This window comes from Crocodylus siamensis, chromosome 7, assembly GCF_052110815.1.
Source record: "Crocodylus siamensis isolate JL-2025a chromosome 7, ASM5211081v1, whole genome shotgun sequence".
In the NCBI taxonomy this organism is placed as follows: domain Eukaryota; kingdom Metazoa; phylum Chordata; order Crocodylia; family Crocodylidae; genus Crocodylus; species Crocodylus siamensis.
The window spans coordinates 34,987,420-35,014,851 of NC_143401.1; the positions used below are offsets into that span (position 1 = coordinate 34,987,420).

Here is a 27,432-nt window from a genome sequence, read left to right on the forward strand (position 1 = left end):
ATGTGTCACTCCTTTTGTGTTGTATGTTTTATTCCTCGTGTTGCGTGCATGCATTGGACTCTTCTTTGATTCAGTAAAAAGAATTAAGAACTATGTAAAAAAAGGGTGCTGTCTGTCTGTCCTCTTCGCTGTGGTGTATTTATTTACTATGAATTATGAATGTAAAGTGTTGCTCTGTTGTGTGTTTTATTCTTTCTGTGTTGCGTGCATGCACTGGGCTCTGCTTTGATTATTAATAATTATATATAGTGTCTTCTCCTATTAATGTGAATGTGTGACTACTACTGTACTTCTTGTTCTTCTTCTGTGTTGTAATGTGTACCTTAAATAATATATCTCCTTCTTCTAAGACCCTGAGTTATGTGTTAGTGTCAATCTGAATCTCCATCTGACTTCTGAGTTGTCTTTAGTCCATATGTAAACTAACTATAATAATATTAATAACTAATAACTATATATAATCTGATTCTGCATCTCTTCTTCTTCTATGAATATCTGACTACTTGCATATGTGTGTGTGCGTGGAATGTGTGCTTCCCTGTATAGTGATGGATCACACTGTGAGGAAAAACACTGCACTTTCTTTTTTAAAAGTATTGCCAAAAAAAGGAGAACAAATATAAATTGAAGGAAATGAATTGGATAAGTATTAAGTAGAGAGATTCTAAGCTAAGTGAAGCTAAGCTAAGTTATATCCTATTCAATTCTTTCTAAGAGTAAAAAAGAGCAGGCGACTGACTGACTAGGATGTAAGCCAGAAAGTCCAATACCTTTCTGACGCTGTTGCTCACTCAGAACCAGCTCACAAAAGGCACAGCAAGCCTGCAGACAGAGGCTTTTATGCAGTTTCTATGTCCCCCTCCCCCAGACACTGTGATTGGATGGGCAGTCAGAGAGAAGTCACAGTCACTGGCCAGCTAGAAGTGTCAGTCCTTCCCCCTGCTGCTCCCCCTCCCTCTTCTAAGTTTCTGTTTCCCCATAAAGACTGCCCTCTGAATTACTAAATCTTTTCGGAATCGATTCAGAGACTCTGAATCGATTCAGAAAGTTTTAAGCTTCTAGTGATTCAATTGGATTTGGAGATTCAGCCTCCGAATCAGGCTGAATCTTCTCCAAATCAAATTGCGAACTGAAGCTTTGCACAGCTCTACTGACTTTGTAGTTGGGATATACTTAGACAAGATTTGATTGCAAGTCATGCTTCATCAGGTCTAATCTTAGGGCATTTATACACATACTTTTTCTTTTGGCGACATGCTGAAGATCCGCTGCTTCGGAGCAGACTCAATGAATCAATGAATCAAGTCTGCTGTGCACATGAACTAATGCACACTGAACTGTGCTGCTTGCAGTTGTATAAGTGGTGAAATGCATTTCAGCACGCAGAAAATATATGTGGTGCACTTCTGAACTAAAGCACCTCCAAGGTGTTTTGGTTCAAAAGTGCACTGCCACCATTTTCTCAGCACCGATGCACATTTCAATATGTATACAACTGGAAGTGTTGTAGTGCCTGGGTGCTTTTCAAAGCGCCTGGTGCTGCAGTGCTTCAATGTGTAAAAATGCCCCTAATGTCTTTGCTTAATGCTTTTGTGAGTGAAGTGATTTGACTTGTACACATTTGGATGTAGATGTTTTTATTCTATTTGCATAACGGGTTACAGATTTCATAATTCCAGAGCAATTTAAAAAAATATATATCTTTATTCCTGATTAATTTTAATTGTTAAAATTATCCCATGTTTGGTGTAGCTTAGGAAAAGGTTATATGAAATATTTTGAAGGAAAATAGATTCCTGTATTTGATTACCACAGATTTTTCTTTTGGGGGGGGTGCTTTTGTTTTGTTTTGGGTTTTTTGGAGGGGTTATTTATTTTACTTTGCTTTGGGGTTTTTTTGTTATGTTTTTGTGTTTTAAATGTGTGTACTTTATTTCAGCATTAGATGAGAGAAAGCAAAGGTGATAAAGAGAGGGAGAAAAAAAGAGTAACCAGAAGAAGAAGAAGGAGACCAAGGTGATGACCTAATGAGACAAAAATAGTTCTTAAGGTATGGAAAGATGCTACAAGACCATCTGAACTATATCTAATCTGAGGGGTTATGACCTAAAGCTAATGCAAGGTCAAGCTCTAGCTGGATTTAGATGAAACTCCTTACATCTGATAATAGTTAAGAAAAGGAATTGACTCTCTTCAGAAAGGAACAGGTATGATGAATGAAAGAATGGATAAATGGGTATAAGGATGTAAGTGAATACTTGGAGAAGAGGAATCATTAACCAAGAAAAAAATGTGCGCCATAATCAACCAGTTCTTCCTATTTCATCCTACCTGTTCTTTTTCTGTATGACTCCTGGCTGTATGATGTGCCAAGATGTGTAGAGTAGTTATTTTTCTTTGTTTTGCAAGCTGACTGTTGCTTTTATTTCATGAAGCAGTTTTCTATCTTTCTGACCAGCAGAATAAGAAAAATTACACAAAGTAGAAATGGATGTTATTGAATATTAGAGTTTCACCTCTTGAATCTTTCAACTCATGTGACTTTAGTGTGACCAGACCATGCAGTTGGATTCCATTATAATGTAAAAGTAATTGGACATGCACATATCTTTTAAATAATTGAAGATTCTGAATCACTTTCCAGTCAGAGTTGTTTTTCATATTAATAATGTGCTTCAGCTCTTGAATTCAAGACTTTAAGTTAATCTTATCAAGTCACAGTACAGTAAGTAGATTTAAAATTATGTTTGTAACAGGGTGCCCACTGAGACCCTGTTGCTAAGGGAACGGGGGCAGCCGGAAATAATTAAACCACGAGGAGGGCAGGCCCCTAGCCCTAAGGATCCAACAGTAACTAGACTCCAGAGGATAAAATGGAGAGGAAGAGGAGGAGGGATGGCTTCGGGCACCAGAGTGGAAGCACCAAGCGGAGGTGCGAGAGAGAGAGACCCAGAGAGAAGGATCTGGGAAGTGGGACCTGACCCAGGATCAGAGGGGGCAAAGGGATCCCGGAGCCCAGGCACCGACTGACCTGGATGCTACAGGGACAGTGGTGAGTAATGAGAGGAGCAGAGCCGTGCCACAGATGGGAGCAGACGCTGCTGTCAAAGTTCAGGGAGGTTCTGGTGAGTTGAAGAGGTGGCAAGAGGCGGAAGGACTCCTACACAGACCTCTGGAGGGTCCAGGGTCCTCTAGGATGCCCCAAAGGGGAGCACGGCACTGAGGACCGGGAAATCAAGGGAGACCCGCAGAGTCTGCACACCGGCTCTGCCAGGGGAAAGCTGCAGATGGCAGCTGTAACAAGCCGCTAATTGGCTTAGCAGTGGCCAGGAGAGGACTAACAAACTGCTAATAGAGTAATTGGATAAAGGGGCGCGGCTTTCCTAAACTGTAACCCTGGAATGGGGGCTGGCCTGGAGGCTGGAGACCCCCAAGGTTAACCCTTTGGACTGTGATCTCCCCCCGCAAGAGGGGAGTTCCCTGTTAACACCTGCAAACCACTGAATAAAAGCAAAAAGGAGAAAAATAAGTTTATTTCAGCGTGGTACTTCCCGTGGGTACTTCCTCTTGTAACAACCACTTCCTCCCTATTTCATTTCTTTAAGATCGAAGTCATAGCAGGCAGGAAATACAAGGATAGAGGGGGTACTTGACGGACCCACTGACAATGTTATTAAACATCTGATATATAAAATAACAATAGTAGTATATAGGCTCACCACCCTTCAATGCAAATGTGACAGGTGGGCAGGATTGGAAGTCCCGCTCCCTTAGCCCCACTCCCTTTCCCCTTGCATGGTGCATGACATCACCAGCCCTGCCCCACCCCAGTCACGTGGTGTGTGACATCAGCAACTCCACCCCACCCCAGTCGCATGGTGTGTGACACCAGCAACTCTGCCCCCACCCCAGTCATGTGGTGTGTAACACCACCACCACATGGTCCATGACATCAGGAGGACAGCCCATGCAGACGCCTAGAGCCCAACCGCTCATGCTGCAAGAATCACCCTAGATCACGTGGTGCAGTTATGACCTATCAAGTCCCAGACTGCTCTAGCCCCACCCCCTGGAGCACAGGCATGGCCTATGGGGTGGCAGGGTGGTGGTGTGATCCTTCTAACAACCTGCCCCACACCCCAATCAATTGGAGGGGGTTTCAGAGGCCTCAGATCTCCCAAGAATGATTCTGAACCAATTGGAACGAGTAGAGGGGGTGGGATTTAGGCTGCAAGCCCCACCAGATCTATCTGATTTCCAGAATGACCCCTCTGTTTATTTGAGACTGTGCTAAGGCAAGTATGGGTGGATATGGATTCTTTCACAATGCCTGTAGGCCCACTTACCACAGCCCCAAGACAGCATCATAGAAAGCATTACCGTAGAAATAATTTTGAGGAGGACGCCAGACTCTTAGCCCAAAGACTTTTTGTGATGTCTGACCCTGTTCAGGAAGACTCAATGAACAGGCAAATGGAGGAGGCCCAGGCCCCCGAAGCAGACCTTGAGAATTTGGAAGATGGTATCTTTGTGCCAGAGCCTGAATGCGAAGTAGAGGTCATTGCAGAGATGAGACTGGTAAGAGACTTGGAGCATGTATGTGGGGGCACTTAGAATTTGAGTGTAGTGGTGTGGGTTCACTTCATGGCATGTGTGTGTTTGGAAGTAGCTAAGGACTGATTAAACAGCAGCTAACTAAGTCCTTTATTTGAACTCCTTTGCAGTTAAATGAAGCCTTTTTAATGACTCCAGAAAACCTACTCACCAGTACACCAGAAGGAAGCGTATGTTTTTGCAGAGAACAAAGACCGGATGAGGCTGAAAAGTTCAGAAGACAGTAAGGCATTGAATCAACAGATCCTGTTACAAGTCGTGAATGTAAAGTCTTCATGAAGTCTCTTGTTTATGTTTCCTTTTATGACATATTGAAACACTGCTTGAGGAAGAGACTTTTTGACCTATGCTGGGGGTGTACACTAGACCTAGGGGTGTCAAGAAGCCCATGAATGTGTTACTTGGTTAGATGAAGACTTAAATCAAATAATTCAGGAACTTTGCCAGGAAATATGTCTTGATAGTATTTTTGATGCTGTTATAGCCATCGGGCTTGCCAGGAACATTCTCAGAATTACTGAGAAACATTTGATTCAGGTTAGAGAGCTTCTAAATGCTGTGTATTCTGCAGAAGATCCTAATGCTTTCCTTCATGATTTGATCACTGAGGAAGATAAAATGCTCATACCCCATATTGAATGCTTAATTGGTACTAGAGATTATAAAACCCTGCTTAAGAGAAGGGCTTAGCAAAGACAGTTTAAAATGGGGTGGAAGGTTATATCATTTGCTGATCTTGGTGGGAGGGTGGCAAAAATGAGGTTGTAAAGCACATCAACAGTTTTCTACATCTAATGTAGATTAGCATTTGCTTTAGTGTCTTGGATCTCTAATCACATACATATAGGGTTTTTTGTAAAGATAAAACCAATGAGACTTAATGGTCACTAAAAATAATTTTAAAAAACCTTCTTAGGAGAAGGGGTAACAGAATAAACTAGTAAATATCGTAAAAGTTTTGGATGGAAATAGAGATTATTTAAAAATATATATCCTTACAGCTTTTGTATGGGGTGTGTGGGGGGTGTTACAAAGATAAACCAGACCTCAAAAAAAAAAAAAGATGACTATTCTGTTCAGAGCTCTGCCTATTTTAAGACTAAAGGAGTTATCTTTTACCAAAAGGCCTGCTGTAAAGATAAGGCCGATAAGGCTTAATGTTCACAGGAAATGATAAAAGAACACTTCTTAGAAGAAGGTTTAACAAAATAAATCAATAAATATTCTAAAAGTTTTTGTTGGAAATAAAGACTGAATTTAAAAATACATATTCTCATAGATTGTGAATGGTATGGGATGGTGGGTGTGTATTGTAAAGATAAACCAGATCAAAAAAAAAATCTGACTGGTGTGTCCAGATCGTCACATATTTTAAGACTGAAGGGGTGGAGTTGTCTTTTAGTGGTGACTATTTTAAAACAGTTATATTTTACTTTATACATACACTGTTTTCCTTAATGTATTATTTAATTTTTTAATACAGAGGACTTACTTATTGTATCATTTCATTTATATTACAGAGAGCTTATCAAGTGGGGAAGCCCCATGCAATTTTACCACAGCAAGGTAAAAATTATTTTAAAATGGTGAGTTATTTGTGGCTGTGCTAATATAATCACACTAAGTTATAACAAATGTTTGTTTTCAAACAGAACCTCTTCTTCTAAACTAGAAAAGCAGAACAAATACACGCAGTCATGTTTTTATCCAGCAGTAAAAGGTAATTTTTCTGAAATCAGCTTATGTGTTTCTTGTGGGAGGAGAAGCTATATGTAGGGGTTAAGCAAATTTTAAATTTGTAGTGTGTGAGGAAAGTGAATTCTCAACGCTGAGATGTAAATTTTATATTTCCTAAGTGATCTCATGCACCACTCCCAAACAAGAGTGTGGGCCTGGGCGGAGACCTCTAAAAGCACAAGCAAAAAAACCCAGAAATGCTCAGCCTGCAGATCATAACACCCAAGGATTAGAAGACCACCAGGACAATACAGAAGGGTATGGTTCCTCAGAGGAAAACAAGCCACATACCTCTGAGAAAAGCATATGTAAAAAGACAAGGATTCACACCCCCAAAACAGGTGATCTGGACTCCGTGAATAAGAAACCCAGGACTGATTGCTCACACAGTTTAGAGAAAGAGGAGAGTCTTTCTCCTTTTTTGAAAGATCATGATTATTGTGAAAAAAGATGGGGGATTGGGGTGGTGTTGGCAGGTGTATACATCTCAGAAAGAGTGTGCAGAGAACTCTGAAAAATCATGATTATTGTGAAAAAAAGAGAGCAGGTTTTCAGGGTGGGTATAAACACCTTGTCTTGAAAGATCATAATTATTGTGCAAAAAGGGGGGATTTGGGATGGTACTGGCAGGCGTATACATCTCAGAGTGTGCAGAGCGATTTGAAAGCTCATGATGACTACCAGAGCAAAAGGGTAAATTTTACTCAGAGATGCGGTAGTCTGTGTAACTCGGACAGCAGTCATGGCTTGTATCATAAGAGGGGGAGTCATGGTAAATGCAGGGGTAAGAATGGGTGGTGAACCAGCAAGTGGCTCGTGGGGCAAAAAGTAAGGGCCTGCTTAAAAAGGAGCGTGGGGAAGGTGAAACAATGGTTGAGAAAAAATAAGAGAGCCCCTAGTACTGGCACTTTAGAAGGCCACTCAAATGCTTCTCCCAGGCCTGACCTTTCACCAGGACCCACAAAGCCAGAGAGGGAAGATGGTGACTATGATTTAGGAAGCCCTTTAGAGGGTTCCTCAAATGTCCCCAGGCCTCCCCCACCACCAAGACCTGAAGGGTCAGAGAGTTGGGATAACGAATCTGGTGTAGAAGACAGTTTAGAGGACCCCTCAAGCACCCCCTGGTCCCCTGAGTCAGCAGAGGATATTTTACCGGATGTACATATGGCGCGGGTAAGAAGGCAAGAGTGGTCTGTAGCCAGGTTTAGAGGTATGAGGTACACTGAGGAGTTCTGTTTTGTGAATCTGGAGCATGTGCCATTACACACGAAGCCATAACCCGAGGGGTAGAAGAAATTGTGGCAGAACTCTGCCAGAGATACACAGGCCATGACTATGCCCAGTTACATATTCAGGCAAATACAATGGCAAACTGTTTATACTCTTGAGCTATTAATTTAAACAAGATGACCCCCAAGCTGTTTTTAGAGTGGTTCAGTAATCTGTTACAAAGCCAGAGAGAAATATTGCTCGATTCAACATTTCAGCTGGTTGTGGTCATTGTGAGAGGCCGGAGAGGTGGAAGCCATAGAGTTATAAGGTCTTTCCCCTATTCCAAGATCATTGCTAAAAAGAGGAAGTATTTAATTGACTTGAATACCTATGATACTAACCTGTGCTTTGCAGGCAGTCTATTGGCTGTTACAAAATGTAGAGGGGCCAGAGATGTCGAGCTGCTAGATGGTGCCAAAGAACTGCATAGGCAATTAGGCATGTCTATATAGCAAAAGGTTATGCTCCATCAAGTACCTTTGTTTGAAGACCTTGAACAGGTTAATATTTGCATAGTGATGCATAAGGAAAAAATTGGGTGGAGTTTATTTAAAACGCAGGATGCAGCCAGATACCCTGACACCTGTTTTCTTCTGCTGTATGGTGAACATTGTTTTGGTATTTTGGATGTGAAAAAGGTGTTTGGCATGAGAAATTATTGCGATCTTTGTCAGATGTTGTACAGCCATAGCCACACGTACAGGTTCCGATGTCGTCTTTGCCTGAGCCCAGTCTGTGCTGAAAACATGGGCAGGACACAGAGGGGCCCTAATTGTAAGCTGTTCCAAAAAGTGCTTAGAAAGGCACGTGGCCCTGGCCTCTGAAAAATGGATTGAATGTCTGACTAAAACTCTGTGAGATGAGTGTAAGTCTTATGTGGACAAAAAGCACAGTGCAAACAGTGTTATGGGAAAATCACAGATGTAAACAAACACTGGTGCTTTATGCATCAGATTAAAGAGCCTGAAGAAGGTGAGGGGTATATTTTTTATGATTTTGAATATGTGCAGGAGATGGGGATGCATGTGCCCAACTACATTTTTGCATTGGAGCTAAAGACAGGGGGAAAAAAACTGCAGAAAGCCGCAGGCAAAAACTCCAAAAAGGCTTGTAAAGCTAAGCCCAAAAAGCCAGAAAGCACTTGGGAGTTTAAGGGCGAAGAGTGCCTGTCTGATTTTATTAAGGTCTTTATGGATAAAAAGTTCAAGGACTACACCTTCATAGCTCACAACACCAAAGGCTATGATGGTTACTTCATTGTCAGCCAGTTATTGAAGGAAAAAATGGGTGTGAAACTAAACACTTAGGCTGGTAAATTCATGTTCATTGAAGTGACCAGGCTAGGCATCCGTTTCATAGATTCTTTAAACTTTTTACCAATGAAACTTAGCATACTTGCACAGGCGATGGGGTTTGAAGGATGCAAAGGTTATTTCCCACATTTTCTTAACACAGCAGAAAACCAAAATTGTGTGGGGCCTCTCCCGAAGATGGAGTACTACAGTGTTGAAAATATGTCCAGTGAGGAAGGACAGTTTTTAGAATGATATCAGAATAACCCTGATAAGACCTTTGACATGCAAAAGGAGTTGGCCTATTAGTGCCAGCAGGATGTAAAAATTTTGAAAGAGGCCTGCTGCCTCTACAAGGATGAGATTATGAAAATGACATGGCAGGTAGACCGAAATGTAGTAGGCGGCATAGATCCTTTCCAATACATCATGCTGGCCTCCATCTGCATGGCCATGTACAGGTTTATGTTTTTGGAACCGCAGACCATAGCGCTTCTCCCCCCAGACAACTATCACAGACAGAAAAAGAGGTTTTCAACCCCATCTATTCAGTGGCTAATGTACATTTCGGAGAAAGAAAATATTCAAATTCAACATGCCTTACAGGGTGGGGAATTTCAGGTAGGCCCCTATTTTTTAGATAGCTATGCCAACATTGATGGGGAACCTACAGCGTCTGAATTTAACGGATGCTTTTGCCACGGTTGTGTCACTTGCTACAATGAGAAAGACCAGAACCTGTTGACAGGGACCACCTTCAGGTTTCTGGATTATCAGGCATTGCACAAGACTGATTATTTCAAGAGAGAGGGGTTTACTGTTAGGACCATTTGGGAGCACAAGTGGAGGGCTCTGTTAGAAACGGATGGGGAGCTGGCAGATTTTTTAAACAAAACCCCGCTGCCTTGTCCTCTGGTGCCTAGGGATGCTCTTTTTGTGGGGGAGAACTAATGCCATCTGTTTATATTACCAAACTAAACCCAGCGAACAAATACACTATTACGATTTTACCAATTTTTACCCCTTTATAAACAAAGTGAAGGAATACCCAGCCAGACACCCTGAAATCATTCATGACAAATTCCAACCCCTGTCAAGCTATTTTGGAATAGCCAGGGTGAAACTGTACCCACCGCAAAACCATTTTTCCCCGTACTACCCACCAGAGTGAGTGGAAACAAGACAGCAGAAGTGTGACCACACTAATGAAGAGAGGGCCCTGTAAACTCTGTCCTGTTTGGTGTTCAGTATTTGTAGTTCTTCAGGGTAAAAAGAACCCCCGATAGGATCATCTTCATAACCTTTCAGGTGGTATATGGGCATCTGCATGCATCTAAGGACTTCATCCACTATGAAAATCTCATTGGTGAATATTTGTTCATAACCTTTTTCAAATCTCCTTTTGATCCTAGACACCCTCACGTGGTCTCCTTTTCTAAACACAGGTGCTGCTGATTTTATTTTGAAATATTCCCTGTACACGGCTTTCCACACCCTTGGAGAGTTTGAGAAGTTCATGTCAACAGGCCTTGGGCAGATAGTTCTGTGAAAACTGGTCGTAGCTGTTTATAAACTCTGGTAACACATCAATGTAGCAAAAGGTGTTGCAGGCTGTAAAATATCTCCATATCTTTGATTTAAATGTTCTGTTAAACCTCTCTACCACCGCCACTTTCACTTCACTATTCATCACAAAATGGTGAATATTATACTGTTTTAACAGATTGCTTAAAGACTTATTTAAAAATTATTTTCCCCTATCAGTCTGTAATTTTCAAGGTACACGGCCCTCCGTAAAAATGGTTTTAAAGGCTCGAGCTATTTCACCCCCTGACTTGTTTTTTAGACCCACAGCCCAGGCATACTTTGATAATATGTCTATCGCTGTTAAGATGAACTTAACCCCACCATTGTGCTTGGACAACCGGTGCATATCCACCAAATCTGCCTGCCATTGCGCATCAATATTTGAAACAACAGTCTTGTTTCTTTTAAAACGTCTTCTTGCCAGTTTGTATAAGTTGTAAGCATCCTGATCTGAAAGCCAGGTGCCACCCAGCTTCTGTTCAGAACCTTATTCTGCCTTTTGGTGGCTTCAAAATGTGTGTTCACTCCGTCAAAACTTTCAGCTTCACCAGGAGAGTAATAAACTTCCTTTAACATAGCCTCCTGTGTAGACATGCCTGGTAACCACTGCCCCCACACCCACCTCCATGCTAACACCCATGTGCTGCATTCAAATGCTTGAGGACAAATTTAAACCATGACACGAAGATACCATCTTCCAAATTTTCAACGTCTGCTTCGGGGCCCTGGGCAATAGGTCATAACTGTACCACGATCTAGGGAAGTTCTTGCAGAATGGGGGGTTGGGCTTTGGGGGTCTTCATCAGCTGTCCTTATGATGTCATGGACCATGTGTTGGTGGTGTCACACAGAACATGACTAGGGGTGGGGGCAGAGTTGCTGATGTCACACACTACATGACTGGGGTGGGGGCAGAGTTGCTGATGTCATGCACCATGTGACTGGGGTCAGGGGGCAGGGCGGGGCTGGTGACATTCAGAGGAGGGCCACCTGCTCTGAATGTCACCAGTCAGGAGGCCACCCATCAGGGGGCAGGGCTAAGGGGGTGGGACTTTTAGTCCTGTCCACCTGTCATATTTGCATTGAAGGGTGGTGAGCCTATATACTACTAACAATATTTTAATACGTCTACATTTCTTATGTAGTTACTAATTTAGCTTCCAGCTCTGTAGTATAAACACTTTTACCACAGTTTCTGGGCCACTTCTCTGTGTTCATTTGGGATGACAACTTACTGGACATAAAGATTATACTGGAAGAGGGTAAAATATTTTGGGAATTCAGTTTATTTAAAAAATAATATTGAAATTATATGGAGAGGATGAACATATGTATAAACACACAAGATTAGTGTCTACACCTGTTGCAGTTCTGGTGATGCTGCCTATTGCTAAAGTGACCCAACACTACTTATTATGGCTAGGGACAGAAATTACACCTAAACCAGTATAAGTGATAAGAAACTAGTTCAAAACACGATAGAAGTTCAGTGCAAATAAACCACTTCCAAAAATGCTGAAATGGGTTAAAGATAAACCTGGATGGATGTAGTATCAGACTTAACTTATTTAGGTTAAATTGGTTTATTGAACTTCTGTCCCATAGCCTCTCTAGCTTCAAGTTAACAGTCCCCCAGCAGTCCAGGATGCATTATACCGCCCTGGCAAACTGTCCCTCTCAGGGTGGATGGGCTACATTTGGTCTATGCTGCCTGCTCCAGCAGAGCAGTGAGGTGTGCTCTATCACCTCCAAGCTTTTAGCCTGGGCCAATGCAGGCATGTGACTGCATTCCTGAAATCAAAAGTGAATGTTTGTTCACTTGCTTATTGGTTCAATATACACAGCTTAGATTAATCTGCAAAAAATGAATTGATTCAGCCATGGGCTTTTTGACTATCTGTACTTAGCCCATAAGATCCAGTTTTTGGTTGCTTATTAATCTATTCAACTTTAGTCTGGACAGATAATTTCTACACTAAGGTGATTTAAAAAAAAATTTCAGACAAAATGTAGAGGGATAAAGAGTGAGAAAAATAAGGTTGTGGTGAAATAGTTTATTTCACCTATGTGAAAAATTCTGAGGACCTTCTCTCTGACATCTTGAGATATGATGGGTTAAGAATTTTGTCAGGGATGTGCCCTTATGCCATCCCTTTGAAAATTTGGCAAGTTTTATTAATTTGTGAAAAACTGCAGTTTAGACATGGTCACGCTGCACTTGCTAGATGTTTGCAGCTAGATTTCTGTAAGATTCTGTCTGTACTGGGCATGTTCTACCATGGAATGAAGCAAGGTTTTCTCTGCAGTTGTAGTTCAGGGGTAGTGCAGGAATGATTGGGGCCAGTCACTGCAACTAAATAGCAGGGAGCCTGCATCTCCAGTGTTCTTCAGTCCATCACACCAGGGTCATGAAAGATGAAAGAAGCTGACTGATTGAGTCCATTTTTGGAAGGTAATGAAGAAGCCTGCATTTTGGCAGGCCCAGGGTGGAAACCAATAATGGCAACAGGGCTAAGCTAAGTATATGAAATGATAGCCCTCTGTCTGCTTTGCCTGTAGCCAGTGCTGCAGCCCTACCTCTCCAGTTACTAGACCCTTCCATGTGCCCTGTTCTGGGGCTGATCCTGGAGGTTCTTCCCCAGCATGGGGCATGTAGCAGTGGTAGCTCTGGCTCTAGCACAGGATATGTGGTGGTGGCTAGAGTCACTGCTACATGCCCTGGGTTGGAGCCAGAGCTCCCCCAGTGCTGTCACTGCTATCACTTCCTTGTGCCTCAGGCTGGATCCAGCCTGTAAGGAGCCCCACAGTCTAGATCAAGCCCAGGGCACAAGTTTGACACCCTTGTTTTATGTAATAATAATGTGAATCCATCCAGAGGTCTCAGTCAGTAGAAGCATTGGGTTAAGCATATAGAAACATAGCAACACACGATTTGCATATGAAGAATTTTAATCTTAATAGCTAAACTTTGTCTTCAGGAGGTGTAAGTTTCTGAGGAAGAAAAGATGCTTTAAAACGTGCCAAAATTATGTCATTACAAAAGATTTAGAGGAGAAATTATACAATATGGTTCTAGCTATAAGGCTAGGGACAGAAATTACACATAAACTAATATAAGTGATCGGAAACTTTTTCAAATCTGTAATACAATGGAAGTTCAGTGTACATAAACCACTTTCAAAATGGCTGAAAACAGTTTAAGATAAACCTGGATGGATGTACAGGTACTCCTTACTTAACTTTGTCCTGGTTAATGTTATTTTCGCTTGCCCACATTACACCTCTCCTGTTTCCACGTTTGTGGAAGTCCCTATAGATTGCTCCATCTAGCAACTTCTACAGTCTATCTCAACTCTCACCTGCCACATCTTGTTCTATTCTAATGTTCTTAGTCGGAAGGGGTTAGTGCTGCAGTAAGACACTGGCAATCTCTCTAGGTTTTTTGGCGGGGGTTGGGTTTTTTTAATGTCACAATTGCTCTGGTGGCTCTCTCTCTCGACACCCAAGATCTTATGTTATTAATTGAGTCTGAGTTGCATATGGGTTCAATAAATCTCTTTATTATTTTTATATCCACAACTTTTATATCTAGTTTCTTTTTATGACAAGGTTACAAAACACCTGGATGCAGGAGTAGCAGTAGATATCATTTACTTAGACTTCAGGAAGGCCTTTGATATGGTATCCCACCCCACACTGGTGAATAAATTAAGAGGCTGTGACTTGGATGATTACCCAGTCTGGTGGGTGGCAAACTGGCTAGAGGGTCATACTCAGCGAGTGATGGTGGATGGGTCGGTATCATCCTGCAAGGATGTGAGCAGTGGGGTCCCACAGGGCTCGGTCCTTGGACCAATACTCTTCAATGTCTTCATCAGTGACTTGGACGAGGGAGTGAAGTGTACTCTGTCCAAGTTTGCGGATGCTACAAAACTGTGGGGAGAACTGGACACACCAGAGGGCAGGGACAACTACAGGCAGACCTGGACAGGTTGGAGAAATGGGCAGAAAACAATAGAATGCGATTTAACAAGAAGAAATGCAAAGTGCTGCACCTAGGGAGGAAAAATGGCCAGCACACCTACTGCCTAGGAAATGACCTGCTCAGCAGCACAGAAGTGGAAAGGGGTCTTGGAGTCCTAGTGGACTCCAAGATGAACATGAGTTATCAGTGTGACAAAGTCATTAGCAAAGCTAACTGCACTTTATCATGCATCAGCAGATGCATGACAAACAGAACCAAGGAGGTGATACTTGGGCACTGGTCAGATTGCAGTTGGAATACTGCATCCAGTATTGGATACCACACTTTAAGAGGGATGTGGATAACCTGGAGAGGGTCCAGAGAAGGGCCACTCATTTGGTTAAGGGCTTGCAGGCCAAGCCCTACAAGAAGAGACTAAGGCACCTGGACCTCTTCAGCCTCCGCAAGAAAAGGTTGAGAGGCAACTTTGTGGCAAACTATAAATTCATCATGGAGGTGCAGTAGGGAATTGGTGAGACTCTACTCACCAAGGCGCTCTGGGGGGTTACAAGAAATAATGGCCATAAGCTATCGGAGAGCAGATTTAGACTGGACATTAGGAAGAACTTCTTCACAGCTAGAGTGGCCAAAATCTGGAATGGGCTCCCAAGGGAGGTGGTGGTCTCCCCTACTCTGGGGGTCTCCCCTACCCTGGGGGCATCTGGCTGGGGTCATCTGCACCCAGCACACTTTCCCGCCTATGCAGGGGGTCGGACTCGATGATCTATTGAGGTCCTTTCCGAACCTAACATCTATGAAACTATGAACTATTTCACATGGAGATAGATTATGGCTATTTCAAACTGTTTGTTTTTTTTCCTCTCTAAACTTTTTCCATAGAACCTTGTCTCATATAATATACAACCACGTAAATATAAATACTGATTCGTTTTCTATTTTTTTATAAATATGTATTTTTTTTTTAATTGAAAAGAAATTTTATGTTCAGGGTCTTTAAATCTTCTTTGTTGAGGTCTCGTTTCCCTCAACTCTTCAGGATACTCTCTCCTTTCTTTTCTTTTTTCTGGGGTGTATGGGAAAAACTGTACCTCTGGCTCCTTCTCTTCTCTCACACCCCTTATGACACCTTTAGGCCAGGTTAAGGTCTATTAAGATACCCCAAAAAACAAAACAAAATACCAAACTCCACCTAGGATAAGCCTGAAGATCTTCTAGGCTCTTCCCTTCTCACTGCTTCTCAGTCTCTTGGCATTCTGTATCTCCAATTACTGTTCTGGAGGCTCCCTGCTTATCTCCTCATACATGCTGTCTCTGACACCCCGGACCAACTCCTTCGATTCTACGGCCACAGCACTGCTCTCTGAGCTCTCCCCTGCAGAGCCTCTCCTCCACTCTCTTTCCTCCCACACACTGCACCGTTCTGACCCGCCTTTCCAATCTGCAGGGAACAGCCGCTCCAGAAGCGGCATTTCCCCCCCCGCTCAATCTCTGTTCCGGTTTTCTGTAGCTTGTTTTTGTTCAGTCCCTCTTCACAACGTTACACTTTTCCTGTCTCCACATGACAAAAATCACCATTAAGCTAGCTAAATCCCATCTGTGTATCCAGGTTATTAGCTGATTTTATTGTCTTAGATTTTTTTTCTGTCATAATTTAAAACACCTCTGACATATTTTATTTTTAGCTCTTGAATTTCCTTCCATGAGGGTTTTTTTAAATCATTTCAAATTTTCAATGTGGACCTGACTTATGCCCCAAAATGGGATTTTCCCTGCTTTGAAACAATTTTACCACCAAGTGCAGATTGAGCTCACTCGGTAAACCATGGAAATCCATTGAATTTTTATTGCAATGCTGCAACAAGACTACAAGGGCTAATCTTGCAAAATTTTACTGGCAATTTAGTTCAAGGTTAAGAGTAATGAAAAATAAAAATCTTTTGGATTCCAAAAAAAAATTGTTCCCCATTGTTTGCATGCACTTCGCGGCAAAAATCAAATTGTTATGTCAGGCAGTTCAAGACTCAGGTTAATTAAAATTACCTTTTTGTTGGACTGGGTTCAGCGTTGGTCTAAGGCCAGTGCTTCTCATTCCTAGCTAACCTGCAGCCCCCCCAGCCCAGCTGGTGCCCCTCACTCTTGACCGACAGCCCCTGTCCTTTCAGCCCTCTTCCCTCCCAAACCCTGCCAGTGAACCTCACTCCCTATCTACAGCCCTGTAGCATGGACTGAACTAATGTAGCTAACATTAATATAAAGCATAATAATTATAAAATACAACCATGTTAGTCTTGTCCTGTAAGCAACTTGAAAACTCAATTTTGTATCCTTTTGCTTGAGATAAGTGAATGAACTCTGTATAGCCTTTATGTATGACTGTGTGTAAAAGGATGAATGGTGAGAAAATGGCACGGAGATGGGAGAAGAAGATTTAACTGTTTATGTAAGCAACAAGGGGCCAAATGTAAGTTACCAGTCAGTAAACTAATTAACGGATGGTTGAAGAATCCCTTTGAAGCTTGAGGGCACAAAGAAAAGAACAGAAGAAGAAATTCTGCTAGACAGGCAACAAGAATACTCCAAGGCTAATATAAGCTGAAGACAAAACAAGAACAACTGCAAAAATGAAGCTAGGTATGGAAAAACCCCAAAGCACTGAAGCTAAGGATGCCAATCCCTATAAAAGAACACTTTGAAACTACCAAGTTGGGTGAGTCTCTTTTTCTACTGCTGTTTCATCGGAGCACTGCATCTGTTCACCCCGTTCCAGCTGTTATCTTTTAATCTGCTATCTTCAAATCATCATCATCTACTCAATAAGCCCAGGTTGGCCACCCTAAACTGATATTGAGCAACTATTGCTGGTAACTATATCTGGTGTGGATGAAATGGTTGTTTGGTGTATGTGTATGCCTGTGTATAATGATGTGTATGATGATTTGTGTATGTTTGTATGAATGGTGTGCCTGAATCTCTATTTCTAACTCATGTAATCAATAAACACGGTGCCTTGCCTTATCCCCCTTTGTAAATTCTCTCTTGTGATTGGAGCAATTGGCAATTTGTGTAACAGCCCCCTGCCCCTTCAGCCCAGCTGGTGCCTCTGCACCACAGCCCCCTGCACTCTCAGAAAAAGGCAGCAGTATGACTGTTAGGGAGAGCAATGGCAAGCAGAGGGTGGTCAAAAGCAGACAGGAACATGCTGCTGGGGACAAAAATAGGTTTTGAAGGAACAGGAGTGCCAAAGAAGAGGGGCAAGCTTGTGGGGTAGAGGACAGGGGGAACAACAGGTATTGAAGGAATCTGGTTGTAGGCTGGGGGATATGACTGCAGGTGATGATGATCTACCAATGCAGCAGTTAAAGGATTGACATGCAAATAGACTAAGTGTTAAGAACATTCCTCTCATTGAGCCTGGGCTGTTTCTTTCTTCACCTCAACCCACACCATGCCCCTGCTGTGCAGGGTTGGGGGGTGTTAGCTCATGCTGGCCACTGTGTGGTGATTGTGGGGGGAGGGGCAGTTGGACTAGACTGATCGTGCCCCCACTTTGGGAGAAGCTGTCCTGGCCATGGGGATCCCTGGTACCCAAGGAATCTTAATCAACCATGATAAGAGCCCCAGCCCCTTTCCCACCCCCTCCCCACTGGTTCCTAGCTTTGGAAAGTCCTGCTTTTTGGTGTGAGGATACAAATGATAAGAGACACAGGATTCTTTCTGTTTTACATAAAAATTCCAGTAGTAATGTTTCCATTCAGGCTTTAGCCTGGGTAGCCTGGGTACATGATACCCAGATGCCAACACACAGGGAGGTGGGGCAGGGGGACAGCCAGATTGTTTATGTACCCTTATGTAGCCCTAAGTGTACCCCACACCCAGTGCCTGGTGCAACAAGCATGCAGAAAATGTGGGTGCTTTGGAAACTGCTTCAGGACCACGCTTGGTCAGAGGAGCAGCCCCTTTGGGAGGCCTGCAGTACAGTCCCCAATGCCAATCCAGACTTGAGAGGGGGAGGCAGGCAGACTTACTCTTGCAGACCTTTGCATGAAGAGATTTCCCACCCCAACCAGCAGCGCCCCGTGCAACAAGCACCCAGAAAAAAGTGGGAGGCTTTGCAAGGGAGGCGGGCAGCACTGCTTAGTTAACTCAACCCCCCTTCCCCAAAAATGCATGGCTCTCAAGCAAAGCCACCAACAATTCTGCCCCAAAAAGCAACCCAGCACGACCAAGAAAATAAACCAACCAAAATATCAAATCTTGTCCTAAAACACCACCTGGCAGTAAAGTAGTACTGAAATGGTGGGATGGTAAAATTTTTTTGACATGTCCCCCAGCACACTTTACTAGTTATAGCATAATAAGCCATTATGTGGTAAATCACATCCATGTTACTGAATTAGTTGTCATAAACTTAGAAAGGAAAATTAAATCAGGAACATTTTTAGCGAGTAAATGCCGATTACATGGACAAGGGCCCTTAGATAACATACTCGTATAAAGTCATGCAGTGTTCGGTTATAATGTTGTTTGGCCACTGCCTGCTAGTAGGTAACTACTGCAATGTAACTGGATTCGCTTAACATCATTTTCCTTAAAGTCACATTTTTCAAGAATGTGTAACTATGACATTAAGTGAGGAGTAGCTGTATTATCAGACTTAACTGATTTAGGTTATCTATCCCAGATCCCCTCCAGATTCACGCTGTGTGCCTCCCCTTTAACACCTGTGGCTTCTGGCTTGGGTCACTGCAGGCGTATGGCTGCACTTCCAGAACCAAAATTAATGTTTGTTCACTTGTAGGTTCAATCTATGCAGCTTAGACTAACCTGCAAAGATTGAATCGATTCAGCCTCAGGCTTTTTCACAGTCTGTATTTAGCCTAAATGTCCAACTACAACCAGAAAACTTCCAGAAAATCAGCTTCAATGGTGTTAGATTCAATAGTTCTCTGAAATTCTTGGACTGTCATTGGAAACTGCTGTGTTTGTCTTTAGCCGCTATGCAAAGCTGTAAGTGCAGTGTACGGGCGATGTATTTTTTATGAGGATTAAAATATTCATAAACAACAGAAGCTGAGCCAGCCGGAAATGTACAGTTCAAAGAAATGGATTTAGATAGGCTAGATGGGCAGATAAAAGCACAGACCATTATGACAGGTCAACATATATGCCATTCACAGTGTAATCCAGTCATGGGCAAGTAGCTAAGATCAGGCTTCTGAGCTACAAATTGTACTTTTTTTGTGGAGCATCAGATGCCTTTTGCTGCCCTCTGTGTTGAAATGGTTCATTCCCTCTTGAAATCAAACCTCTAGAGAATACTCATTCTGTGGATGCCCCAGCAAGTTTTTTGTACCAGGCTTCATGTTTTAACTTTAGGCTTGTTGGCGCTGTTATCTGAGAGAAGCAAAATCTAATTTTGTCAATGTACAAAGGATCTTTTCTTTTTCATTTTGGTTTTGTGGAAGGAAAGATATTTTGGTCTTGGAAATACAAAAGCCAGATTTCTGCCTTCCATACAGAGTTTCAGCATGGGAAACCTTTTTAGATTATGAAAATAATATACTATTCAAATTTATAAGCTCAGTTTTGATGTGAGAAGCACACTGTTGTAATTTTGCTGTTTTGGTGGCAAGGAAGGATTGTTCACAGTGCAAAATGCTTCCCTTAACTCCTAAATTTGTAAAAAATGAAACTATTATTATTTGTAAAGCAACCAGGAAAGACAAGGGATGTTTTACACAACTTCTTAGTAGTTGTGCTGGCAGGCAGAAGAACTATTCATTGTTATGTAGATTGAACACAAAAGCTTTTATTTCCCATCTGTCTGGGTCACTTCCAAGGCCCAGTGCTATTCTTTGCTGTCCTACAAGTAGTTCTCTCATTCCTGGTAGACCAGTAAGGCTAGGGACAAAAGTTACACATAAATTAGTTTAAGTGATCAGAAACAGGGTTAAGCCTGTAGCAGAATAGAAGTTCATTGCACATAAATCAGTTTCAAAATGGCTGAAACTGGTTTAAGATAAACCTGGTTGAATGTAGTATCAGACTTAACTGATTTAGGTCAAATTAGTTTATGAAACTTCTGTCTCAGACTCCTTCCTGGTTCAAGTTAAATCAAAGTCTCCCAGCATTTTGCAGCCCTGGGCTGGCCTGTGCTGTCTACTCCAGATAGAATGGCTGGCCCCACTCATCTACTTCATAGCTGGAGCAGTTAGGGATCACTGCCCACCCCCCCACCCCCCCGGTCTGGAGTCAGGAAGGGGGGTAAACTTCCTTTACCCTGAGTACAGAGCTGCTCTGCCCTGCTTAGTTAGCTGTGGCTGTGGACTACAAATGCCAGAGGCCCCTGGAAGCAAGAAGAAGAAATTATGAGCAACTTTCAGAGTCCTGCTGCTGTGAGTCCGAACTGCAAATCCCAGAAACCTCACGAGCAGCAGGAAGAGGAAGCAAATACACAGCCCATTCTGGCTACGTGCCAGAGAGCCATGCTCTAGCACACTCTGGCTTCTGGATTGAGCCACTACGTTTTGTTCTTGAATATCTGCTCGTGGCTTCCACTGAAGTGCTATTTCAAAAATAATTTTGTCTGTATAAGAAATGGAACCTAGACATTTTCCAAACTCAATAGAAGTTGATCCCAACTTCTTAACTCTATACACAGTGGAAATCAAATGTAACAAAGACTTTGATCATATTTTTATTTTAAAAACAAGCATGAAGGGAACTATATCATTCAAGTCTTCTAAGTGTGGATACCCCTGTGGATCCAGTGGGCTTCCACTCAGAGATAGTTTGCAAACTCAGATCAGGAATTTCAAAGGTGCTTTTTGGAACCATATGTCCACAGGTTTCTCTTCACACTAAGATATGCAATTTCTTTTCCATTACATTGGTGCAAGTGTCCTGATTTCAGAAAACTGGTGCAGCAGAGAAGTTCACCCTGAATATCTGTTTTTTTTTTCTAAACTATGATATCTTCTTCAAATTCTACCTTGAAATTTGTTGAGAAATCAAGGGATCCTGAGCAGAGCAATAAATACATGTAGGTTGAGATTTCTCAAAGTCATTTATGGGATTTGGGAACCCAGTTCCTAAAAATTTCAATCCCTTAACCCAGGTTTGCAAATCTCAGACATAATATTTTTAGTTTTATTTGCAATCCCCAACCAAAAATAATCTCCACAAAAATAAATGTCTTCAAAGAAGCACATAAATAATATTGAAAATATTAAGAGAACAAGAAATATCAGAATGTATTTTATAGTCTACATGTCTTACAAACCTGTTGGTAAACTGGCTGGCTGTAGAAAAAAGCTGTACAGTGGTGGATCTTGGGAGCATTGAATAAGTACTTTAAAAAAGAAAAGTACCTCCCAGATACTTAATATGCTGAGAACTACCTGTAATAATTAAGAGAGCTAATTTTGCCTTGGGTAAGACAAATATGGAGCAATTCAGTAATTTGCAAGGGTGTGAAAAAGGGGCATAGGTACATGGATTTTTCTTGTAAGCATTGTCTTATTATTTCTACTAAATAAATCAAGGAATGTTCACTGTCAAGAGTTGTTTGCTCACCTGTAGCTTTCCTTTGCAGGTACATAGTGTTACATCCTTGCAGTTCTCTATTCCTTGTGAAGCTGGGGTGGGGAAGTAGTTTACTCCCTAATGTTAGGAAATCAACAGGATATGCCAGAGAGAAGGAACTCTCTTGTAGAGTCCTGACTCTGACATAGTGGGTGCTGACAGATGCTCATGGTGCTTTACATAAAGTGTTATGAGTTAGAACACCCCCTCCAATCCACCACATGTTCACCTGTTGGGTTGGGGGGCGGGATGGGAAGCAGGACTGAGTCTGCCTTCAGGAGTCTGAGGAGTCTGCCTGCAACTAGAGAGCCACCTCTCTTCCCCAATGCCCCCCCCCCCCGGCCAGCTGTGGGGCTTTCTTCAGGAAGTTAGTGGGGAGGGGGAGTGAATTGCCAGCTGGCCAGCCTGACCTGAGCTGGAGAGGGACTGTTATGGGGGAGGGGGGGTTGTGAGGTGGTAGAGTGCCTTCATTTAATCCTTCATTTGATGAGGGTTCATTTGTCTTGTGATCAGCCACTTTAAAAGCGCTGCAGCTGTGTCATGGCACAACTGTACAGCACTTTCAGGGGTCTGATTGCATGACAAACATAACTTCTGTCTACACCCAGTTTTTCAGGAATAGACCAGATCTCAGATTCACAGAGGCAGAAACTGTTGTTTAGACACCTCCTGTCTACATGTCACTCAGTAGATTCTCCTTTTTCTCTCACAGGGCGATTGCACCAGGAGCCATGACACCACTAACTACATTTCCCAGAGCCTACTAATCACCTGGATACTCACACAGAGATGGCACAATTCTGAGATGGACTAAGTGTACTAGAGATTAAGTATAATTGTCTCCATTTTGCTGATGAACTGTAGGTATAAAGAGTTTAAGTGGCTTGCCCAACATTTCACAGTTAGGAATTGATCCCCTGAATTGCAATCTGGTGTCTTAAAACCACACTTATTTTCTTTTCTCTCAATCATGGATGTATCCTTTGCTTCATCCACTCCTACATGCACCCATAACATTCTTGCTGTGCACTTGTATTGGGGAATTCCTGGGTTTCCTATGAGAAGGCTGATTGTGAGGTGAGCACAGCAGTCTTCTGTGCCAGTGCAGGTGGGTAAGATCTGCTCATAGAAGTTGTGCCTCCATTTATCGGACGTTTTCCTATATCCAGTCAGATGATATATCTGAGCTATCACTATTGATATGTCACTAGCAAAAATGAAATTCTTGCTGAAGCCATTTGACATGCTTTTTTGTTTAAATTGGTAAAATAGCCATACGCATGAGAAAGAAAGGGGAAAATAAAAGAAATCCCCTCCCCAATTAAATTTTGACCTGACCTTGATTATTTATCCCGTTGTATTTTATAAACTGTTTATAGTATGGAGATCATCTTGTGCTGATTTAGTTGTTTTTAGATTGTACTATTATAGGCAAGTTTAAAAACTGCTCCATCACACCTAGTTCATTAGACTTGATCTTCATGTGACACTACTGTAATGCAGGGAAATCACTGAAAGTAACGGTATGCTCTCATTTAACAATCTAAATGAGATCAGACCTTTGTCTCAAGTAAGGGTTTAAGTTTGATTTTAATAAGGGAGATCATGTATAACTAAACACCCATTTCCTGCCAAATTTATTTGTTAAATGTTGGATGTTAAACATCTATTAATTTTGTTGTCTTTACTAGAATAATGCAATCTCTATCACATGGAATAGCATCAGATGTTATAGAGCATGTTTTAAATAATGAATTGGCATTTGCTTAACTTACAGTCTTATCTTGCTGAAATCTAAAATAAATGTATATTTAACCAAAGAGCAAGCAAAGACAGATGGAACTTTATATTTTTCCAGGAAAAATTACTGAAGAAATATACATGGCTCAACCAGAGACCTAGGGATTTTACTAGGTAGTTCATTATACCTTTTCTCATATAAAAGCAGGAGGACTATTCTGGTAGACTATGTTGCTACTTATTAACAATAAAGATTGGGCACAGATTAAATTAAAGATTGAGCACTGCATGCCAGCAGTTTTGTCCAGAAGGGGAGAATTGTTTTCAAAAAAGGATGGAGATGAAAAGGTGAGTCCTTGCATAATTAATTGAAAAAGGGGTGAATGACTAATGCTTGCAAATGAAATCTAATTTAATATAAAACAAGCTTTAAGACCAAAATCTTAATTAATAATTATAAAGTAATATAATGACTGTGCTTGACAGATGAAAATAATGTAAAGCTGAGGTTATGGATTGTTATTTCAGTTGTCAAAATGTGCATTCAAAGCTCATGGCAAGTGCTGAAATGACAACTACTGGACACTAAAGTACTGTGATTCAGAACAGGCATCAACTTCTGAGGTTTTTCCTCTCTGCCCACACAATGCACTTCAAGAACAAGAATGAAGCAAAAGGTAAAAGCAAAGATAGTCATAGTGGGTGTGTGCAGACATTATACTTTGATTGGCCTAACTAGGATTAAGTCAATCAAAGGGCTGAAATGTACATACATTAAGGGAGTTTAGACCAGGCAACAAATGGATGGCCCAACTTAACTTAGTTCCCCCAAGGAGATGTACTAAGTAGATTGGGTTAACCCATACCCCATCTAACTAAACATGTTCACATGTTCAGAGTGCAGCTCTGGGGCTGGGGAAGCCTAGCTGCTCTGCGCAGCTCTAGGTTTGCACTTTTTCTCCCTTCCCCACCCTGACTGGGCTATTTTAGCCCTTCTGAATCCCCATGCCCAGACCTGCTAGCCTCTCCAGTCTCATCAGCCCCTAACCCTGACAGCCACCAAACACCCCTGCAGATCCACTAGTCCCCTCATCTCCCTCCACAATTTATTTACTTATATTGCATTCCAGGTGTGGCTTCCGGCTCTGGAAAATGTGCAAAAGCAGGACCTGGTCTGGCTTAAAGTAAGTCATGTGATCATATGTTGTGTCCTAGGAACAATACATGCCCTCTCAATTCATATTCAGTCCTTGGTTTTCCTGCTGATTGCAAACCATAATGCCATCTCTGATGTGAATGTGCATTCACTAGGAATGAACTGAATCATCAGATCACTTTACAAGTCATCATCACCAAAAGAATATCCTGTTAATTTCCTTTATTTACTGTAGTTTTGGTCTAGAATGTAAAAGTGACCATTTTGTTTTGAATTCCTTTGAGGGCTCCAAACCCTTTAGCCAGTTTTTGTTTTAAAATGATCAGGTACTTGTAGCCTCACCTTACACAGAGTGAGGTCTAGAAAACCAAGGTAGGTGTTGTAAGGAAGCAAATGTTATATTATTGTTAAAGACAAATTATTAAAACAAAAACTCACCTTTCATCTATCTTAAACCTGCAACTGGTACATCCATGAAAGCAGCAAACCTGTGTCTGCTACTATAGTTCTGCAGAAAATATAGTTATAATTACAAAGATCCTGGTTTTCTCTGTTTAAAAATCACAGATTCTCTGATAAAAATTGCAAATTCTCTTATTAACACCCCCCAAATCTGCATTTTCTCCTCCTTGCTGCCCTCCCCCTGATGCCTCCACAGCCCAGTGAGCAGGACCCAATGCAGAAGGGCAAAGCAAGGTGGTGAGGCTTGGTGTTGCTGCTGGGAGCCCTGCGTCACCTTGGCAAGGCACTTGCTGCCAACCCCACTGCTGATGAGGCAGCATGAGGCTCCCCAGCCAGCCCCACTATGCCCTGCCACTCTGGGTCCCCTCCACTTGGCCATGGAGGCCCCAGTTGGAAGGCAGCAAGGTGGGGAGCCCCGAGCCCTCAGTAGACAGCCTACCCCTTTCCCATGTACAAATCTGGTGGGCACATGCCTCCCATGCCTTCTCCAGGAATGTGCGCAAGGGCAGGGAGTGAAGCCCCCTGCCCCTCACTGCCTCCTGGATGACCTGTCCATAGCTCTATCCCACTCCCTGCCCAGGCCCCAAGCCAGATGCATCACTCCAGCTGGGCAGCAGCCCTAGCCCCAGTCCCAGCCTTGCCCAGCACCCTCCCTTACTATGGAAGCATCAATCCCACCCCGATTTAACTGAGGGGAGCTGAGGGAGCTTCTCTCCAGGCTGCGTGGCTGCCATGCGCATGTATGAGTATGCACGTGGTGCCCCCTGCCTAGCCACTCTCCTTCCACTCCCTGCAGCCCCTTGCAGGCTGGAACTCTGCAAGCCTGGAAGGGGAAATCTGCCTTTTGTCCATGTTTTTCTCCTTTAAAGGAAAAAAATCCTGGCTTTTCTCCTTAAAAAGAGAAAATCTGGGTTTTCTCTTTAAAATGAGAAAATCTGGGTGTTATGACATTTTTCATGGTCAATGGAAACCCAGATCACTGGCTATAAAGCAGCATCCTATTGGGTTAAGTGTATTTCTTATGTAACCCCAGTGAAATTAATTGTTACTGGGAACATACATTTAACCTACTGCGCCTACAAATGGTAATTCACTGGATTGGCCATATCTTTTGAGTTTAGACTATGAATGAAAGAGCTACTAATGTGCAAGAAACAGGCATCTTGTTGCATCATCAATTTCATTAAAAGTGTAGGAGGCTACCTTGGAGATGACCTTCATTTCTTATTATTTACGCTTTGCTCCATGGCAACATTCTTCTTGCTGAGTTGTTTATTATGAGAAAAGGCCCAAACATAAACAAGATGCCCTTATAGTGGAGCAGCAATGTTTTCAGTCTCTTAGCTTCCTCTACTTCCATTGGGTTTTGTGATTTTTAATCTGACAGTAATTGCTATTTTTTAAAAAACAAAAGTGTAGTAGAATCTTGTACTACTCAATTTACAGATAGTTTTTTATAAAAAATAATCTTTAAATTGTGGCCTCCAATCTCTGGGAGGAAGCACAAATCTTGCTTTTTCTTCTGAATATGCATGAAGGGACAGCTGAAAGTAGTCTATTTTAAAAAAGAAAAGAGGAAAATAAAAATATTTTGATTTCCCCAAATGAGCCAAACTGAAGGTTTAAAATGCTTTGGTTAACTACTTTTGTGTTAGTGTTGTCATTCAGACTTCTAGGGCCAATTCCATTTAGTTCCATTTCATTGGGTATAAGTGATTTGCATATCTCTAGATACATGATAGATCACATTTTCTTTCCTAAGCATCTTACAGTCACAGTGCAGAGAAAGGGCTAAAAGAGCAAGCCCCAGATAATGGAGGATGAATGGTAGAAAGTTTTAAAGAAGTAAGTAGTTACTGTGATTGGTCAGATATCTTAGTTGTTATGATAGCATTTTCTGGTGTTCCAGGATCAAGTTGAGTACAAAACTGGTGTTACAAGTGTGAAGGTCTAAGAGAACAGGAGAGTTGTAGAAAAGAAACTGAGTGGTGGCATTGAGAGTA

At 42.1% G+C, this 27,432-nt stretch overlaps 1 long non-coding RNA gene across 1 annotated transcript; it reads left to right on the plus strand.

Annotated features, from left to right (window-relative positions):
- Positions 1 to 2,932: 2,932 nt before the first annotated feature.
- LOC149859671 (uncharacterized) lies at positions 2,933 to 23,517 on the plus strand. Its single transcript, XR_016443654.1, has 6 exons — positions 2,933 to 3,052; positions 4,453 to 4,578; positions 4,725 to 4,837; positions 6,135 to 6,180; positions 6,267 to 6,334; positions 22,784 to 23,517. It is a non-coding gene; the product is annotated as an uncharacterized LOC149859671 (long non-coding RNA).
- The last annotated feature ends 3,915 nt before the right edge of the window (positions 23,518 to 27,432 follow it).